Source organism: Passer montanus, unplaced genomic scaffold (assembly GCF_014805655.1).
Source record: "Passer montanus isolate IOZ18808 unplaced genomic scaffold, ASM1480565v1 scaffold16, whole genome shotgun sequence".
Taxonomy (NCBI): Eukaryota; Metazoa; Chordata; class Aves; order Passeriformes; family Passeridae; genus Passer; species Passer montanus.
In genome coordinates, this window is record NW_024363160.1 from 12,346,007 (window position 1) to 12,360,223 (window position 14,217).

Genomic DNA, 14,217 nt, shown 5'->3' on the forward strand with positions numbered 1-14,217 from the left:
TGGACTATTTAATATGTCTTGTGATATTTCACCATCATTTCTGTCAAGACAAAATTACTTGACTAACTAGCAACTTTAGACCCTAAACCTGCTTGTTTACAACAGAAATCAACAGTTAAGAGTCTGTTATCATCACATTTATTCTTTATGATTTTCCTTTTGCATTAACATTTCAGTTTCAGAGATGATTTCATAAAATTTCCGGAAAGTGATGGGATTATGCCATGCTCCTTATCACCTGTAATTAAGTAGTCAAACACCGAGTGAAATTTTTCCACTCTTTTTTGATCAACTGGTCATTTTGGAGTAGCTGCTCTTTATATTTCATTGGCTATGACCACAACTTCCAGGGAAAAAAGGCTGAAATTGTTGGAACATGTACTCTCATCATCAGTGAGGACGTGTCCAGTTTTGCTTTGCAAATAACCCCTGGATACAAGGGTCTACAGGATGTATTAGCTCTGAGACTAACATATTCTGTGTTTCAAAAGTCATCTTGTATTCATGGTATGTTTGGGACCTTGCTCTCTTTTGACCTGGATGTGTCAATCTGCTCCCTCATGCACTGGCATGGTGTTGGACAGAAATCTGGGACTAACTCTGTGTGTCAGACAGACCCCAGTATTGTCTTCCAGAAAGTCCTGTGAGATCAGCAGGATGTGCCAAGACAAGTCAGCCCTGGAATATCTCAAGAAATCTGCCTTTGAGTCTCTGAGATCCAGATCATATGAATGCATGACACAAGGTCAGGAAGAGTATGAGGGCATCTTCTTGTGTTTGCTCTTAATATCATATATAAGTAAAATTTTTATTAAAGGTCAGAGAGACAGGGAAATTTCCAGAAAGGTCTGGTGAGAGAGTTGATTTGCCATTCATGGCTTTGAGTGAGCTGTCTCCCATAGAATAGTGTAGTATGGGCTTTTATGACTACTGATTTTAAGCACTGTGTGACCGTGCTGCAGAGTGGCTGGAGTTCAGGTGCCTCATATTCAGGATTTCAGCTGGCAGAAAGTTTCAACTCGGAAAAAATGTATATATGCATCAAAGGCATGGCTTAACTTTTTTATTCTGCGTAGCAAGTGGAAGTACTGCTGACTGAAATGTGAACAAAAGTATTTGATTTGAATTTGCATACTGTCAAAATGTTTTCACAGTGATGGAGATCTGTTGCCTAATTACAGATAGGTGAGAAACATAATGAAAGAATGTGCCTAAAAGCCCTTTACAATTCCCTAGATCTTCCAATATTTTATTAGAACATTTTGTACATTATTTTATTAAGCTGAGCTGCAGGTCTTATGTTATCTTTTTCATTCTGGTAATGAAACCAGGAAGAAAATTTAGAGTCAAAGTACATTTTTGAACTTCAGTGTCCAAGCAGCAATTAAAAGTTCTTTCTAAAATTCAGCTGCACTTTATTAGGGTTTTCTTTTAACTGCACTGTTCTAAACAAGAGCTCTACAAGAGAAAAATATATGCAGTCTATGGGGGTTTTTTATCTTTTTTGAACTTTATTATTATGAAAAACTGTTTAATTTTAATTTGCAAAGTTCTGTCCTAATTCCCTATTAACTTTATTATTTGTTTTTATCAGAGTCAAAATAGCAGAGTAGCAAAGTTCCTTGAGAAGTAACAGTGAGACATACAAAGTCCATCTTAGAGATCTTCCCCTTTTTGCATGTGTATTCAAAAGAGGATATAGAGTGCAGAGGTATAAGCACTCTTGTATGAAAATTAAGCATTAACATACACAGGTTTTTCCTTTAATGTGTGCGTTCACTTGTCTGCACACAGCAAAAACTTCTCTTTGCCCTATCCATAAGCAGATCATTACAGTAGAGTCCTCCACAAGTGTCTTTTATGTAATTATGACAGTTTGCATCAGGTTCTGAAACAGTCTTGTGAAACAGACCTACTAATTAACTTTGTACAAGATGGACTTTCAGTATATTTACAAATATTGTATACAATTATCAGGGTTTGCTAAGACAATCCAACAGCAGTGTGTCCTTTTTTTTCCATAAAGGGCATGATTGAATTTTCTGAAACTTATATTATTTTATATGTTGTGATAGGCTCTCAAAAATCTGGGAAGTTATACTTTTGAAATTCCATATATTATTTTTCCTAAAGTACTAACCCCTATTAATCCACTGACTAGTTAAAATTGAAGCAGTTAATCTCAGCAGAAAATCTAGTGTTGAAGACTGTTTTTTTCAACTTTTTTTTTTAAAGGAAGGGTCTCCCAAGATCTCTCCTGTTTTCTCATGGATATCAGCTGGTCTAACAGGAAACATCCTGCTGTTACAATAGTGCCTCTATTGTAATCACAGTACATCATCCTTGTAATATATGAAGCTTATTGTAAATTAGTTCTACTTTGCATGCCAATTTGTCAGAAAAATTTAGAAATTGATGTCTGCATTCCCAATAAAAATTTTTTACAGATCCTCAGTAGTACAACATCTCTTAAAGCAATGTGAAAAACTACCATGCTGCACCTGAAATGATAAAACTTGTGCTGCTTTCTTCCCTAATTTACTGTCTAATCTTTTGCCACCATTTGATGACTACAGTAGACTACTTTGTAAGGGTACAATTAACATAAATAACCTAATTTATGTAACTATTGATGAAGATGCACAAATGCAAAATCATTAAACTGCATTCACAAAACATTCAGAGAAAGTATACTTATTAAAATAAATCCTCTCTTGTTCAGGACAAGAAAAACAGAAATGTGATGCACAAAAAACTGCACTTACATACAAACAACACAGCAGTGTAAATATTGCAATCAGAAAGAAAAACCTATGAAAAACCAAATTCCTACTGAACCGTACTAAAGAATTAATGTGGAAACTAATGCATACATTGTTATAAAAAATCACCACTTCTCTGTCATCAGGCATAATATTTTAAATAGTCATTGAATTCTCTAAATATTTTTTTTGGTACTGCATGTTATGTTATAAAACAGATTGAGATTTTATGGTTTTATGGAAAATGCTCATTTATGTTGTTTTTATATATTATTGAATTAGTTTGAGAATATTTAATAAAAATACATAACAATCCATACGTATGCAGAATCAATGTGTAGAGATCAGTTAGATGCTTTCATAGGTATGGCACATTAAACACATTGGAGTATATATTTTCTGTATATTCAGTACTCTAGAATCTTACCTACTATAGAATGGGAGAGGTTCAGTATACTTTAATCAATTATTTTTTTAAGAAATATAATTATTATTTGGAGGGTGAGGGTTTTGAATATTTTTGGAGGGTGAGGGGTTTTTTTCGTTGGTTGTTTGGGTTTGTTTCTTAATTGAGCCAAAAGAAATACCAATTTATTTACAGATATCCCCTTCTGTATTATAAGAATTTTTACCTGAATCTAGAATTCATCCAACTAAAACCTGCCATGAGTGGAATGTAAATGATATGCACACCTTTGTCAGGTTCTGTGAATATCTTATTTATTTTAAAAAGGAAAATAAATAATTTCTGTAAAGGAATTTTGACCAGATTGTGACACTTTTCTGCACTCTGGTGAGAGTGTTCAAAAGAAGCATTAACAGTGAAATGGAAGAAAACAATTGTTTTCCAACCCACAATTGATAGAAATGGCGTATAAGGTATGGGAAATACATAGGTGTATGGGTGCATATGTGTGTAATTTTTTAAAACATTTATGATCTCAGAAAATGCTTGACAAAATTTGCAGTCTGACTGTTTAATGACCGTATAACCAAAGTGTTTAAAAAATGGAGGTTAGTGTTATAAAAGCACTCAGTTTCTTTATAGCAAAGGAAGAATAATCTGAATGTATTGATAGATGCCACCAAAATATTTCAAGTAAATGTGCAATGTGACTCCTTAATACACATCAAATGCTGACGAATGATAATATGAAATTTATGTATTTAATTAAGCTGATGTATTAACACCTGTAACAAACTTCAGAATTCAATATTCAATATGAATTCAGCAGTCTGTATTGATCCAATAATATTTCAAAACTTTAACATGATATATTTTCAGGGAAAAGCAAGAACAAAACAGTCACAAAAAAGGTATTTTACTCTATAAGTGATCCTGCCATGATTCTGAAGCAAATGCTTTGCTGTGTAGCTTCAAATAACTTTTTATTCAGGATTCAGTTTCTGTCAAGGTGAGCCATTTTTTCCTCTAAATGTACAAATTCAGCTCTCATAAGCAAGATCTCCAAGTAACCATATGTTTATGTAAGGGGTGCAAAAGTTATATCTCAAATATAATTTCATAGTCTGCATTATATATCTATGAAACTATTTTGCCCAATATATTTTCTGCTTTTACTTTAAGCATTGCATTTTGAATTAGAAGCATCAAAAATTATCATTATTCTATCATACTTTAAAAAATAGTAGTAAGACTGGATAGCAGGGAACATTAAAATGTTTCATTTTGTTTTTCTGCATTTAATCCCTATTTCATAAAGCAGTGTGTCATCAAGGTGTCCACAGATTTTGATATCACACATGGATAATTCAGAACTCACTTAAATGCAGTCGGTGAATATTATTTACTACAATTTGAAAAGCATTTGGATAAAAATAATAGAGTAACTTAAAAAAATTAAGGAAGCTTAAGATAAAAAGTGTGCACAATCAGTACCTATAATTTTCTTATCAACTGTGCCAGTATAGGCAGCTGTACTTATTTGGGCAGATTCATCCAGGTCACACTTAGCTGTTTCATGAGAGCACTGGCCAATTATCCTGATGGCAGCAGACCTGTTTGACACTGCAGAAGCCCTCAAAAACATGGGAAAAAATTTTGGTGGAAAGGATGTCAAATAGAAAGACTACTTATGTAAATTTGGAGATATAGTGATTTGAGCATGAGTATCACTGAAAATCAAGCAGTATTGTAGTTATTTCTTTACATTTAAATGTTATTTGACAAATATTGGAAAATCCTTTTTTGAGTATTTTTCCACACGAAAAATATATTTACAAATTTTTGATGGTCCAAATTATTAATGCTGTATTTTCCTTGTATCATGAAATTATAAATTAAAAAACCTGGAGTTATGTCTTATAGAATTGCTGTTTCTAAGAAAAAAAAAAATCTTTAGTTTGTGTATTGCATCAATATCCTCATCAAGACTCAGTATTCTAGTGATAGTTCAATATCCTCATCAAGACTCAGTATTCTAGTGATTCAATACTGATTCAATTAAAAGAAACACCTTCAAGTAGAGCATTTTTATTGAGAAATGGGGCTTTTGAAATCATAGAATCATAGCACAGTTTGGTTTGGAATGGACCCTTAAATGCCATCTAGTCTGAATGCCTCACATGTCTTGAGAGAATATTGAAGAAAGGTATTAGAACTACCCCAAAAATGCCACTTGATTTATACCAGGAAAATGATTAATTGCTTACAATTTTCCCTGAGGCTACATTTCTGTTTTTATTAGGTGGGAAGCCCAGATGAAAGACCAGGAAATGCTGCAATGACAATCATTAACAGCCCACTGCAGAAGGAAACACACGCACCCTACAGCTGGCTGCAGCAGGGTTTTATGGACCAGCAGTCTCTTGGGGTGTGTCCACATATAGATGTGTGGGATCATTAAAGGGAATTAACTATAGGCATAAAATTGAAGCTCAGAAAATGTTCTAGAACAGGTGTTTGTGTATAGCTATGGGAAATCAGAGGTATAATTTGGTTTTTTATGGTTGTGACTAGTCACAAGGAAACCAAGGTTAGTGGGGGACAGCATGAATATTTCAAGTATTAAGTATGAATTTGTATGCATTCACAAATTAAAATGTATTACTATTAAATTGTGTGGGAGGAAAAGTCAGCACTTTCCTGAAAATCACTGGATTTAAACCAGTACATAGTTTTAACCACAAAGGAAAGTACTTCACTAAACAGTTTTTGTTACAATTACTTTGGAATGAAACATCATGCGTAAGACAAACAAACTCCACTTGGTTTGATGTCTTTTTCTTCACAAAAAAATTCTTTTTAAATGTCCATCAGAGTTATTCACTTTGGAATATAAGTATTAGTGTCTCATGTATAGTTTTATCACTGGTAACACATACTAAGAACAGAATGATAATGTAAGCACAGCACCTAGTGAATACTGGGTTTTTTGGATTTGTAATGGTGTGATTATGTCTATCTTTTTCCTGCAGGAACTTGTCCTTTCACAATGGTTCAGAATCCTGAATTTATTTCCTAAGAAATAGAATGATTTCTCAAAAGACATTATTTACATCTCCAGAGAAGAATCAGAAAAGGTCATAGAGATGGTACAGTCCAAGATGAGATAACAGGAAGAAAGCTACTACTATATCTTCAGCACAGACAGCTTGGAACTTCCATTTCTTTGTTACTTTTCCAGTGCAAATCAGGTGATGTGGGAACTGAATAAATAATTTTCACATAATAATTCAAAATCTGGGAAATTAATTATGTTTTTCTGTAGAACTCAAAGGTTAAGTGTAAAAATTCCAAACTTTCTTCAAAACAGCTGAGCCTAACTGGCAGCTGCCACCATGTACCCCAGACATTGATAAGAAATTGTAATAAACATTAAGACCTTTTTGTTATTCATAAAAAATTCTTATTCATCTTCCTCAAAGAATAGCTAATTGAGTAAATAGGAAGCAATTTTTTTCTAATATCCATATAATACTAGTTTCAAGAAGAAAGAAAAATTCAATCCCAAGTGTCATGTCTCTTTAAATTGTTACTCCTAAAGCCAATAAGAAACTCAAGTGAATTTACACTTTTCAGTTTATTTTTTCAATCCACATATGTATACATAATCTAAGTAATATTTTAATGATGTTTGTCTCTACTTCTGTCAGCCATCTACCCCTATATTGCCAAATTTATCATGAAAAATAATAACATGATGAGTTCCTGCATCAGCACATGTATCACATATTCTGAGTTAAGTAATTAATGTTCATAGGTAAGGTAGAAATAACATTTCCCATAAAAAGCACATTTCCCATATGACTGATTCATTGAATCCTGTAAAAAGTGCAATTATATGCACATATGAGCAGTCTGGGGTCAAGTTATTTTAAGCCATATGTGTGGAATAGAATAACCCCAAGTATATAAGAAAATGAGGGAATTTTGTTAACATAACAAATCTGTAAAAGCACACATTTAGATTTTTTTCATAAAAGTATGGAATTTTTTTCACTTCCAAGCATCATAATACTGAAAGAAGTATTCAAAGAATTTCAGGAAAAATGATGAGTTAGAGACATTAATGTGTTCCTAACTTCATACATGAGTTTCTGTTTATTTTTATGTTCATTACATTTTCAGGATAAAGACATGCCTCTATGGCCTGAGATCCCAAATAGATTTGAAGGACTATTTAAGAAGGATAAAACTTGCAAGAACATATTTGCAATGCACTGTGGTCTTCATGCAAGGGATGATTCATATAAAAAAAAATCAATTTTTAATTCCTGACAATACATACACATCCTGTAGGAAAGCCAAAATAGATTTAGTGCAAATATTGTCAGTCAGAGCCAGGGTAACATTAATACTGATGAAAAATCCATCTCTCTCAAGTATCTGTACCACAGCCAGCTGGAACTCTCTAAATAGATCTATAAGTTTGTATACATTTTCTGCAGTTTCTAGGTCTAAACAGTGCAATCATTTAAATAGTTTCCAATCACTGATTTCTTGGACACTGGAATTGTCAGTACAATGAAAACTGCCCTAAACCACAGTTTTCTATGAACTGTTGCACAGGTAAGAAGAGAAGTTAACTGGTTAACTGCTTTTTGCAATGAATTGTGTCTTCTGAAACCTACCCTTCATCCCACTGTGGAAAGTTGTGATTTCACACAGGAGAGAAACCTGGACATTGTGTTCTCTTTCTCATTCAATGGATGAGGAATTTCAAGGAAAATACACGTTAAATGAGTGCTACTAGCCAAAAAATATTTGGTCATGGCCATCCAGCCATGGAAGTTTTATGCTGACTGCAAAGAACATAAAATAGGTTAAAAGTCATCAATTCTAGGGCATTTCAAATGACAGTGGCTGTGACAGCACTATACACGTTAAATGAGTGCTACTAGCCAAAAAATATTTGGTCATGGCAATCCAGCCATGGAAGTTTTATGCTGACAATATACTGCAAATAACATAAAATGGGTTAAAAGTCATCAATTCTAGGGTATTTCAAATGACAGTGGCTGTGACAGCACCACCAGTGCAGTGACTCTCACTGTATCAAATCTCTGACTACTGAAGAAATGTCTTCAAGCTTTGATGGCTTCCTGAAAGACCCCTTTTTTTTACTGTGCAAGATGCCACAACTTCTGAGGTTTTGAGGGTTTTTTTTCCCTTAGATCTTCTAATGTAATGAGCAAATCTCTGACTACTGAAGAAATGTCTTCAAGCTTTGATGGCTTCCTGAAAAACCCCTTTTTTACTGAGCAAGATGCCACAACTTCTGAGGTTTTGACAGTTTTTTTTTTCCCTTAGCTCTTCTAATGTAATGACTCAAGTTAAATCCAGTAATTCACTCACTGACACTGTTCTAGCATTTCTTTGACAAACATCATGTCTACTTTTCTGTACATCTGATTTTTAGATGGACAAATGGGTGCAAACAAAAAATTCAGCACTGGTGTGTCCCAGATACAAATGCTTTCAGATAGGGTAGTGCAGTTAAGAAAGCAAAAAAAAGAAGTTCCATTAAGTAACTGAGTTCAGGTTTCATTTCTGTGATATTGTTTGCAGTGGGAGGAAAAGAAATCAAGGGAGTTTATTTTTGCTTGAGAGAAGAGAGGAAGAATGGAAATGGTAAGGAAGTTGTTACAGTGTTTGACATCATTTAAGTCAAGATTATTAGTAAGTAAAAAATAATATTATATTTGTATGACAGTAATGCCTAAAGGCACAAATTGTGAGACCTCACTGTGCTCAATACATGCAGACAATGAAATAGTCCCCAAGTCCAAAAGCTAGCAGTATAAATATCTAAAGTCAGAGAACAGAGGAGTGAAATTATTTCTCTGTGGTAAGGTAACAGAAGAGTAGCAAAATTAAGAGGAAAATACAGTTCTGCTAAAGTCTAGTTGAAACTATTTATAGCCATCACTTCATTCTAAAGCATTGTAATTAATAGAGTCGAGTAACGATATTGCTTTGGGACACAGATTTTCTTTAAGTGTACTAGGAATTCATTGCAGCTTCACAAAACAGCAATCACAATAAGCAAAATGAGGTTTTCTTTTAAAATCAGATACCCATTTAGCATTTGAAACAACAAAAAGGTTAACAAGTAATTCTTTTATTGCTAAATCTTTTAGTATTATTCTTCTTACAAGTGGCAGAATAAAATTATTTGTGCAGTTAAGAAGGTCTCATGTTTATAATAAATGTATTATGTAAAATACCTCTGGTTTAATAGAGAAGATCAGGTGCATGTCATAAAACAAATCTTATTCAGTATTGAAGTTTAGACTGTGCGCCAAACACATTCACTGGCTTGTATTAAAACACATCACTATAATTAATCTGGGGGTGGAGGTTATGTATGTCCTTTAAACTGGAAGATGTTTATGCTCCATGATGGTGAAATAATGGCTTGGTGGGATCTACTGAAAATACACAAACACATTATTTATAGCAGAATTACAGCTATGCTGAAAATTTAGCACAACAAAAACTTAATCTACACATGATATTATTTTTTTTTCTAAAACCTAACTTGCAAAAAAGATTAAGTGCCAATTTTATACACAGATTTTGTACTGTCTTGTTTAACATGCTTGTGCCAGCAGAGTTCCTTGAACTCTTATTGGACTAACTTTCCAAAAGTTATTTGGCTTTCTCAGCTTCTTATATAAGGAGAAGATATGGATGGCAGTATTATTTGTATAAAAATTCTTCCTAAGAACTTCCCAGCAAGGCAATATTGTAGATATGCAGGTTAAATCAATACACCAGGTTATGACAGTTTCTGACACTTCTGGCCATTATTGAGAAATGTCACTTTGAGTATCTCTGTGAAAGGCTGATGAGCACTTTTTCTGAGCAAATTATTTCCCTTGTCACAGAAGTGGTGCACATAGATCTGTGCATTTGTAAATACCCTGTTAGAGCACCTAAAATGCAAATAAATTTAAAATAGGGTGCTTGTGTTCACCCACAACCACAGTAACACCCTATAGATTCATTTGTAATTATTTTTCAGAAGGCTAGATTTCTGCAAGGCTCAAGGTTTGTCTTTTTCTATTCTTTCTTCACATCTAATTTCTAACCACTCAGGGAATATTTTCTACTTCACCAGGACTACTAACTGCGTTTAATGCAAATCTGGAAAGAATATCCAGTTCAAGTGCTAAACCAGGCAATCTTGTCTTTCACTTGGTTTGAGATTGGAGTTTTGCCTCTTAGCTGTACTTTCAAATGCTGCTGTTTCTGGAAGATTACTGGAGACATCTGAAAAACACAGTGCAACACTCTTCTTAAGTACTTTACCACGAAAAAAGCAGCCCAAAGAAAACATTATAGTGTTTTGTCTATCAAGTCCAAGGATGTGCTTCAGATGGCAGGCTGAAAAGGAGCCAGCATGGAAATTGTCATCTGGATGGCTTTTCCTGGAACTATGCTTGCAATATTTGTCTGCTTTTGGTGAAAGCTTGCCTTGCTGTCAAATTCTGTAGCATCACTGTATGAAATCAATATGAGAACTTTATTTTATTAAGTAAAATGTTCACCTTTATACTTTTGACACTGTTTTTATACTGACAAAATAAGGATGACAAGTGTCATCCTTTAATTTCAGTAACTACATCCTCAGAGGTTTTCACTGAAGAAATAATCAGAGGCAGTCTCTGATGAAGAACAAATAAACATCCACATTTATTGCATGGGTGATGAGGCATATGATATTCTTAGAGGTTTTCCAGTTAGGACTGCTGGAAAGATGAAGCATACAACTGTAAAAAAGACACTTCTGAAGAAATGAAACTCAATGGAACAACAAGATCTTGCCAGGCAAAGTCATATCAGTTCTGCTTTTATCACAACAGTGTAGACCTTAGTAAAGCAGAACAACTGAATAGATTCCTCATAGTCTGGGTTGTATCTTAATGGTCAAGTAGTTCAGTGAAAAGATAATTTTGTCTGGGTCAGTTGCTGAGGGATGTAGACCAGTGAAGAGGTCAATATAACATGAGAGAGTGGAATACTAAAAATGTTAAAAGTATTGAAATTATTAAAAATTATCTCTCCTACAGGATTGTATCAATGTTACAACATCCATTTCAGACAAAAATGAGAATCATCTTTTTTAATGGGAAATTACATTGTAATTCCAAATTATTTTTAAATGTAGTTATATTATATTATTGCATCTTAAAAATAACAGAAAATTCAAATTAAATAAAAAATAAATTAGACCCTTAATGGATATGAACTGACTAGTTACAGAGACTATGTTTTTCTCCACTGAATATTTCTCAGGATTTCTCAATTACATTTTTCTACTTGTTTTGCTAAAAGATTGTGCAAAATCAAAGAAAAATTGGTAAGGAAACAGCGGTTATTAATTGCAGGTTAGGAACATTATCATTATAATATGACAGCTTTGCATGAAATGTCTGCATAGACACATTGTGTTGACCTCTAGAATGTTAGATTGTGTCTTTGAAATTAAAATAAATAGAATTAAAAGCAGCTTTTAATGTTTAAAGATACTTCAGCATATCTGGTTTTGCCTCTGTTCCTACTCTTGTCTGCATATATCACAGTAGGGGTAAAATTCCAAGAGGAACTGGCAGGAGCCCAACACTGAATTATTGTTACAGAAAAAGAGGAGCAGATCTGTGCTGTGCATCCCAGCTTTGTTCCTCGATGTTGTGATATCACAAAATGTTTATCTAAACTAAGTTAGAGAGCTTTAAGTATCATGCATATATTCACTATGTTCTGCAGCTGAATGCTCTGGACCTGGAAGAACTTGTCATATCTCCTTTCTCATTCACTGAATTTTATGGAAATCCCACAAAACCAAAAATACAAGAAGGGGTTGATGGTATCCATAGCTTCTCTCTCATCCCCTAATGTGGTCACTCCATCAGAGAAGAACACTAGGCTGCTCAGACAGAACTTGCTCTTGGTGAAACCATGCAGGCCTTGAATCACCTCCCTCTTCTCCACATGCTTTAGCATACCTTCCAGGAAGATCTGTTCCATGACTTTCCCAGGCAGAGATGGTGTTGACAGGTCATAGTCATCTGACTGCCTTGACTTTTCAAATAGCATGGAGAGTTGCTTGGCAACAACATCAGTCAATTCCCTCAGGACTCAGGGCTTCATCTCATCAGGTGCAATAGATTTGTGCATATTCAGGTTCCTCAGGTGCTCACAAACCTGATATTCTCTCACACCAGGAGGGAGTTTGCTCCTCCAGTCCTAGTGGTCCTTCTACTTGAGAGGTGTGGGAAGACAGTGAAGTCTTCACAGTTGCCAGTGAAGACTAAGGCAAAACACTTGTTGAGTACCTCTGCCCTGTCATGGAGTTTGCCAGCCTTGTTTATCACGGAAGGTAGTCTCTCCTGGGCTTTCCTTTTCTGGCTGACATATCTGTAGAAGCCCTTGGCCCTCTCTTCATCCCCTCCGAAGTTCAGCTCCATCTGGCCCTTAACCTTCCTGTCCTCATCTCTACACAACTGGACAGAGTCCCTATAGACTTCCCAGGATACCTGTGCCTGCTTCCACTGCAATTTGTGCATTTCCTTCTTATGCTTTACTCTGACCAGCAGGTCGCCACTCACTCATGCTGGTTACTCACTTTCTCTTGCTTTTTTTCATTTTGGGATTGCTAGTGTTTGTGCTCCGTGGAAAGCATCCTTAAAGTTTTTTTTTTACCCTTGTCCCTGAGGGCAGTTTCCCTAATAGTCCTACTGACTAACTTCTTGAGGAGCTGGAAGTCTGTTTTCCTAGAATTCAGGGTCATGACTTTGTTCTTTGCATGACCCATATCCTTCAGGACTGTGAACTCCACAAGTGCATGATCTGCAGTCCAGTTGGTTTAAAATCCTTTCAGAAAGCTGAAAGAGTATTTCCACATGAAAAAAAAAATGAAAAGGAAATATTTTAGCATGATTAATGCAGTCTTCTGTACAAAGGACTTAGCTTTTAACTGCTGTAGTTCACTGTTACACAATATAGGAGCTACCTTTTACAGGCCTTACACCTGTGTTAGCTGACAGAAATCTGTTACATAAAACAGGAGACTATAAATTTAAGTGGAATGTGAACAGTTGTATATATTTTGTAGAACTGCTAAATGTTGTCTCTGATCCTGCAAGATTAATACAGCAGAAATTGTGATCAGTCACTTCCACCGCAGTGAACCCAACTTTCCTTTTCAAAATTCCTGGCTTAGGCCAGTTTGGAATTTTTAAATCAAATTGTGCGTTCTGAGAAAATTCTGTTGGAAGTCTTTACTTTTCTTCAGGTAGACAGTCCAGTAAGACTCGGGTAATGATCAAATACTTGCTTTCTTATTTATAAATGGATCATCTACTTGGCAGATAGATCACGCCTTGGCAAGCTGAAGAACTGAGACACTTTCGTACATTGTGCCTGTGGCAAAAATAATACATCTGCTTGGCTTTTTCATAAAGGCTTATGTTGTAGTCTTCATAAATAATAATAAATAAATATTGCATGCTCCTGAAGATGGAAATGCATTCTGTAATGCTCTTTTTACTTACTTGTTAGGCCTGTATATCCTTATGCATGCATGAAGCATAGTAAGGAGCATGTAGATTTATAGGTTTTCTGAGCAAAGAGAGTTTGTGCCAGAAGCTACCAACTGTAGCACACTTCTATTTCATTACCATTGTAAAGGATAGCTACAGACATTATAATAACTTATAACTCAGGCTGTCTAGAAATATCAATGATACCACACACGCTGGTCTGGGTTTTCTCATTGCCTCATCAATTTTCTTTTCTTAGCATGTTTTTACAGGGGATTTGCCTCCAGATTTTTTAATTAGTTTAGCCACTACTACTTTTTCCTGTTTTATCTCTTCAATGTCTCTCACATGCTATTTGGCAATGTCAGCAGGCATTTTCCAAAGATTAGCCCAAGAGGGATCAAGAAACTGATGCTAAGAATAGTAAAATGAATCATATGCTTAT